Source organism: Rhinoraja longicauda, chromosome 19 (genome assembly GCF_053455715.1).
Source record: "Rhinoraja longicauda isolate Sanriku21f chromosome 19, sRhiLon1.1, whole genome shotgun sequence".
NCBI classification, from domain to species: Eukaryota; Metazoa; Chordata; class Chondrichthyes; order Rajiformes; family Arhynchobatidae; genus Rhinoraja; species Rhinoraja longicauda.
The window spans coordinates 7,257,196-7,263,170 of NC_135971.1; positions in this window are offsets into that span (position 1 = coordinate 7,257,196).

Genomic DNA, 5,975 nt, shown 5'->3' on the forward strand with positions numbered 1-5,975 from the left:
TGTGTGTGTGTGAGTATGTGTACATGTTGGTCTCTCAGGGTGTGGCATGCTGTTACGTATTGTGTCTCTGTGTGTGTGTGTGAGTGTGTGTACATGTTGGTCTCTCAGGGTGTGGCATGCTGTTACATATTGTGTCTGTGTGTGTGTGAGTGTGTGTACATGTTGGTCTCTCAGGGCTGTGGCGTGCTGTTACGTATTGTGCGCCAAAGATGTGGCGTATTTCCTTCGCCAAGGATTATTCTTAGTTTTGATATATCGTCTTGCTCTTTATAATCTGGGGTGGCCAGACTGAGTTTCTCAAGATATATTTTTCTTATTTTATCGAATTTTTTACATTTTAAGAGGAAGTGCATCTCTGTTTCAACTCATCTGTCAAACAGTGACCGCATATTCTATTTTCTCTTGGTATGCCCAAGATCTCTTCTGTCTTCCTTTTTCAACTGCCAAATGATGGTCGCTTAACCCGTACTTGGTGAGGGACTGTCTCTGCTTTATGTCTCTAACAGTTGAGAGATAGTTTGCCAATTTATAATCTCTTTTTAGGGCTCGGTAGCACTCTAGTCTGCTTTGGCTTTTAGTTACTTTATCCCAATGTTCCAAATAGATTTCTTTGCATTGTTTAATAATTTGGTTCACTCTAACTGGTGATTGGAAAGCAGTGTTGATCTGAGACTGGTCAAGGTTTAACTGAGTAGGAGTAGTGAGTTTCAATACCAACTGACACAGGGGGCTCTTTCTGGGTTCCCCTCTTGGGTTTGGAGGGCTTTGAACTGGAGGGTGTCTGCGAGACTAGATTTAAGGTGATTCCAAAAGTTTAGTGCTGGTTTCTGGATATTTATTATCAGTGGGTATCTACCTAATTCCGCCCTACATGCGTTTGTTGGTGTTTTCCTTTGGATGCGGAGGATGTTCCGACAAAACTCCGCATGTAGGGCCTCTGTTGTGTGTTTTCCCCATTTAGTATAGCTGTGGTGACTGAGTGGACCCCATACTTCACTACCATAAAGCGCAATGGGCTGAATTACACTGTCAAATATTTTAAGCCAGATTTTAATTGGAATTTGGATGTTGTGGAATCTTCTTTTTCTTGCATACAGAGCTCTTCGAGCTTTCTCTTTTAGTGCATTCACTGCCATGCTAAAGCTCCCTGATGCTGCAATAGTCAGACCAAGGTAAGTGTAGCTCATAGTGTGTTCGATAATGATACCATTGAGAGTGAATTGGTATTTGTCTTCCTGACATCTGGGTCTTTTTTGAAAAATCATGATATTGGTTTTCTTTAGATTTACTGCGAGGGCCCAATTTTGGCAGTACTCATCGAGTAGGTCTAACTGTTGGTGCAGTCCCTGTTCTGTGGGAGACAACAGAACTAAGTCATCCGCATAAAGCAGGGATTTGACCTCTCCGTCTAGAAGACAGAGGCCCGGTGCTGTGCTCTGGTCCACCGCTATGAAACCTGCAACCTGCCCCCTTGATCCTGCCCCCACTGCCCTTCTGAAGGGATGTCATTGCAATAGCTGGTCCCAGCATCCTCTCTATTATCAACAGTTCTCTGGCCACTGGCACTGTTCCAACCAGTTTCAAGCACGCGGTGGTCCAGCCCCTACTTGAAAAACCTAACCTAGACCCCACCTTGCCTAGCAACTACAGACCCATTTCCAAACTGCCATTCCTGTCAAAAGTCCTTGAAAGGCAATCCTTAACCAATTAGTGCCCTACCTGCACCAAAACACCATCCTGGAAAGTTTCCAGTCAGGTTTCAGAGCCCACCACAGTACAGAGTCTGCCTTGTTGAAGGTACACAACGACCTGCTTCTCACCATCGACACCGGCGACTGTGCAATCCTGCTCCTTCTCGACCTCAGCGCAGCATTCGATACAGTGGACCACACCATCCTTATTGACCGTCTCCGGTACGCGGTTGGCATTGATGGCACTGCCCTGAGCTGGTTCGCTTCGTACCTCAAAGATAGGAGTTTCGCCATCAACATAGGCAGTTATTCCTCTGCTCCAGCTAGCCTCTCCTGCGGAGTTCCACAAGGCTCAATCCTAGGCCCCATTCTCTTCTCTCTATACATGCTCCCCCTTGGCCAAATCATTCAAAGGCACGGCATTTCTTTCCACTGCTATGCCGATGACACTCAGCTTTACCTCCCCCTGAAACCCAACAACCAGTCAAATTTAAACAGCCTCTCACACTGCCTTGAGGACATAAAATGTTGGATGGCACAGAACTTCCTCCAATTAAATGAGAGCAAGTCTGAGGTCATCCTATTCGGCCCCCCCCGACTCCATCAAATTGATAACAGGCAGTCTTGGAAGCCTATCCTGCCTAGTCAAACCGCATGTCAAAACCTCGGCATGATATTTGACTCTGCATTAAAATTTGATAAGCAAGTCAACGCTGTGGTAAAAGCCAGCTTCTTCCAACTTCGAACCATAGCTAAAATCAAACCTTTCCTCAAATTCGACGACACAGAAAAAATCATTCACGCTTTCATTCCTCCCGCCTAGACTACTGCAACTCCCTATACACTGGGATCAGCCAATCTTCCCTGTCCCGCCTGCAACTGGTCCAAAACGCCACAGCAGCGAGACTCCTGACGGGTACCCGTAAAAGGGACCACATCACCCGATTCTGGCCTCTCTCCACTGGCTCCCTGTACGGTACAGAATCAACTTCAAGCTCCTCCTATTCACGTATAAAGCCCTAAATGGAACACTCCCCCCCCTACATCAAAAATCTTCTAACCCCCTCTCTAACTCCAGGTCCCTCAGATCGGCCGACTTGGGGCTATTCACTATCCCACGGTCTAGGCTTAAACTCAGGGGTGACCGCGCTTTGCGGTTGCAGCTCCTAGACTGTGGAACAGCATCCCTCTCCCCATCAGAACTGCCCCCTCCATCGACTCCTTTAAGTCCAGGCTCAAAACATATTTCTACTCCCTAGCGTTTGAGGCTCATTGAGGAGGCGCTGTGAACTGTTTGCGTGCTACTGTATGTTTTCATTTTTTTTCCTATTGGAACCTAATCAAATGTACAGCACTTTGGTCAACGTGGGTTGTTTTTAAATGTGCTATACAAATAAAATTGACTTGACTTGACTTGACCTTTACTATAAGGGAGCGTGGCTGCGTTCTGCAGCTGCGGCTCACCGGCAGTCTCTCTGTTTTTTTTTGTTGTTTTGTCATTGTCATCGTTAAATGTACGTTTTGTTTTATTTTTAACTCTGTGTATGTGGGGGGGTGGTGGGGGGGTTGGGGGAAACCTTTTTTCAAATCTCCTCCTCAACGGAGATGCGACCTTTACCGTGTCGTATCTCCGTTCGCGCTACGGCCTAACACCGTGGAGTCGGCGGCCTCCAGCTGGGATCGACCTCGAAGACTCCGGTCGCAGGGCCTGGACTTACCATCTCGGAGGCTTCGGCCGTGGGCCCTGCAGACCGCAACATCGGGAGCTCGCAGGTCCCTGGCTGGCGACCGGCTTTTGGGAGCTCCAGCCGTAGCAGCTTCGAACCGCCCCGAAGCGCGAGGTACGATCGACCCGCTCGCAGGCCCTTCATCGCCCTGCGTGGCTCGGCTGCGGCACTTTCCATTGCCCGGTGGGGGCTCAGGACTTTCATCGGCCTGCTCGGCTCGGCCCTGGGACTTTCCATCGCCCGGTGGGGGCTCAGGACTTTCATCGGCCTGCTTGGCTCGGCTCTGGGACTTTCCAACGCCCGGTGGGGGCTCAGGACTTTCATCGGCCTGCACGGCTCGGCCCTGGGACTTTCCATCGCCCGGTGGGGGCTTCAAAAAGTTGGGAGCCTCGATCACCTCGTGGCACCACGGGAGAAGAATGAGGAAGACTTTGCCTTCCATCACAGTGAGGGTATGCCTGGAGCAATCACTGTGATGGCTGTTTGTGTAAAAATTATATCTGTGTGTCTTGTGCTTTTTAATGTCTACTGCCGGACCCTGACGTGAGAGGACGCTGGCGTTGTGTATTCGCCGCTTTTCCATCAGGATAGTTTGTCTGTTTGTTTCTATGTTAATTGTTTTTGTAAAGCGCTTTGAGCATGTGATAAGGCGCTATATAAAATAAATGAATTATTATTATTATTATTATTATTTACTGCCAAATCGTTTATGTACACATTAAACAGTGTTGGGCTCAGATTGCAGCCTTGCCGGACACCTCTTCTCTGGGTGAAGAGATCAGTGCATTCGTCCCCAATTTTGACACCACATTTATTATTCAAATACATTGATTTAATAAGGTCATATACCTTTCCTCCTATACCACAATGGAGAAGTTTGTAATAAAGCCCTTCGTGCCAAATAGAGTCAAATGCTTTCTTAAAGTCAATAAAACAGGCAAATATTTTCCCATTTTTTGCTTGATGTATATGTTTTCCAATGAGAGTGTGAAGAGTGTAGATATGGTCAGTGGTGCGGTGTTTTGGAAGGAAGCCAATTTGATTTTTACTGAGAATATTATATTTGCTAAGGAAATCCTGCATTCTGTTATTTATAATACTGCAGAATAACTTCCCTAGGCAGCTACTATAACAGGTATAACAGAGCTTTATTTGTCGTTCGGAACACAAGACACATAACCCCAACACAAACGTCCATCACAGTGACTCCAAACACCCCCTCACTGTGATGGAGGCAACAAAACTTCCACTCTCTTCCCCACGCCCACGGACAGACAGCTCGTCCCCGACCGACCCGCACAGTCCCCGCACCGGGCGCTGAAACGTCCCGCGGCCGAACCGGGCGATGAAAGGCCCGCGACCAAGCCTTGCGCAGCTAAGTCCCGTGGTCGAGCCGCACCGGGCGATGTCAAGTCCGCAGTCGAGCTGCACCAGCGATGAAAAGCCCCGCAGTCGAGCTGCACCGGGCGATGTTAAGCCCCACAGCCGAGCTGCACCGGGCACTGTTAAGTCCGCAGTCGAGCCGCACCGGGATGTTAAGCCCCGCAGCCGAGCTGCACCGGGCACTGTTAAGTCCAGCGGCCAAGCCGCAGCGGGATGTAAAGTCCAGCGGCCGAGCCGCACCGGGGTGTAAAGTCCAGCGGCCGAGCCGCAGCGGGTGATGTTAGGCCCCGCAGCCGAGCCGCACCCCGCGCCATGAGGAAGAGAAAAGTCCCCCCCCCCCCACACCCCAGCTTATATGGAATGAACTCATTTATTTTTACTTATATATCTTTCTTTTTTCTCTTTGGAGAAAAACAAAAACCGATTTTGTGGGACAAGTGTGAAAACACCAATTTTTTCTATAAATGTTAGGTAAAATGTTAGGTAAAATTTGGTATGCCGTGGTAAGGCAGGTTCGGACTGCCACCTAGTAATAATAACAATATTAAAAATAGCAATATCAACAATATTAATAGTAATATCAACAATATTAACAATACTAATTCAATGCAATCTTATGCTTTTTTCCTTTTTTCAGTCACTCGGGAGGAACTGTATTATATATATGTGTTGGTTTTGTTTTACCACAAGAGTTGGCAGCACAGGGCGTGCAGTAGCTTCCTGATCTCTCCCATCTCCGGGGTGGTCGGCGGCTGTGGCTGAGGCTGAGGAGGTGGGCCGGGGGCAATGGCGGCCCATGCTGGACTGTTGTGTCTCCTTGCCGTTTGGGAGGTGGTCTGAAGGTAGTGAGGGGGAGGGAATCCGGGTTGGCCCTTGGGTTCCTATTGATCGAGGGGGTGGGAAGGTTGCGTCCCAGGGCAGTATCTTTAAGGTTCTTTGCGAAGGCCCTCACCCCCTGTCTGTTTAGATGTATTCCGTCATGGAGGTCCCATGTACCGATGGTTGGGTGGTGGGCCACTTGGACGTTAGGGAGGGCGGCACATCCTCTGCTGATCTATATGTTGGTGTTGTGGATCACATGGGGTGGGGTGTCCGTCCTGGGCAGCATGGTAGAGATCACGATCTTCGAATCAGGGAATTCCTTACTGGCCTTTACTGCCATCCTCTTTATTGC